Consider the following 1,304-nt stretch of genomic DNA (forward strand, 5'->3'; position numbering starts at 1 on the left):
TGCACTGGTACTAGGTCCAAAATGGTGGAGTAGAAGCAAGCTGGCTTCACTCTCACCAAGAAAACAGAAACAAATATCCAGCACAAAGATAATCACCAGCAATATCCCAGAACTCAGATGAGAGGGTCTCCTGGGCAGAAACCCCTAGCCAGCCTTCCTACCCTGCCAGGGTAGCCCCTTTGGGACTCCCTCATTGAGGATGGGCAGATCTCAAAATGTTTGCTAGGGCAAAGACACACCTGGGCTTAAGGTGCCACCTAGCACCATAAAGGAAAGAGTGACCTAATGAAAAAGATACTCAACAGATAAACTGCAAAGAATCTCTAAGCAAACATATCTAAGAAAAACAAAAACAAACCAGACAGAGAAAGCTGGAATAACTAACACATCCTTCAGTGCAAAGACATAGATGTAGATCCATAAGAAACAATAGCAGACAGGGAACCATGCCCTCCCCAAAAGGACAAAGTAAAGAGCCAGTGACCAATCCTAGCAAGATGACAATAGGCAAGCTCTATGATCAGGAATTCAAAACAGCAGTTTTGATTTAAGGAAATCACACAGTGATTTCCAAGATAATACCGAAAAGCAATTCAGAAATTTATCAGAGAAATGTAACAAAATGATTGAAATAATTAAAAAATCGAACAGAAGATTTATGGGTTTATTTCATGCAATTGTAGACACTCAATTCTATTTTATTGATCTATATGTCTATCCTTGTGCCAACACCACACAGTCTTGATTACCATTATATTGCAATAACTTTTGTTTTCTTTTTTGTTTTTTTTTGAGACAGGGTCTTGCTGTGTCATCCAGGCTGGGGTGCAGTAATATGAGCATGGCTCACTGCAGCCTTGACCTCTCAGCTTCAAGCAATGCTCCCACCTTGGCCTCCCAAAGTGCTGGGATTACAGGCATGAGCCACCATGCCTGGCCCATTGCAGTAAGTTTTGAAATCAGTAAGTGTGAATTCTCCTACTTTGGTTTTCTCCTTCCTTCCTTCCTTCCTTTCTTCTTTCTTTCCTTCCTTCCTTCCCTCCCTCCCTCCCTCCCTTCCTTCCCTCCCTTCCTTCCCTCCTTCCCTCCTTCCTTCTTTCTTTTTCTCTTTCTTTTTTTTATTTTTTTGAGATGGAGTCTCACTCTGTCACCCAGGCTGGAGTGCAGGCAGTGGCGTGATCTTGGCTCACTGCAACCTCGACTCCCTGATTCAGGCAATTCTCCTGCCTCAGCCTCTCCAGTAGCTGGGATTATAGGCACGTGCCACCACACCTGCCTAATTTTTATATTTTTAGTAGAGATGG

General features: G+C 43.2%; 1 long non-coding RNA gene across 1 annotated transcript in view; it reads left to right on the forward strand.

The window, feature by feature from the left end:
* Positions 1 to 861: 861 nt before the first annotated feature.
* The window catches only part of LOC105541326, a 7,094-nt gene continuing 6,651 nt past the window's right edge, over positions 862 to 1,304 (forward strand). Inside the window, exon 1 of the long non-coding RNA XR_001006328.1 lies at positions 862 to 946. This is a non-coding gene — a long non-coding RNA (uncharacterized LOC105541326). The remainder of the gene's footprint in view (positions 947 to 1,304) is intronic.

Source organism: Mandrillus leucophaeus, unplaced genomic scaffold (genome assembly GCF_000951045.1).
Source record: "Mandrillus leucophaeus isolate KB7577 unplaced genomic scaffold, Mleu.le_1.0 Scaffold238, whole genome shotgun sequence".
NCBI lineage: Eukaryota > Metazoa > Chordata > Mammalia > Primates > Cercopithecidae > Mandrillus > Mandrillus leucophaeus.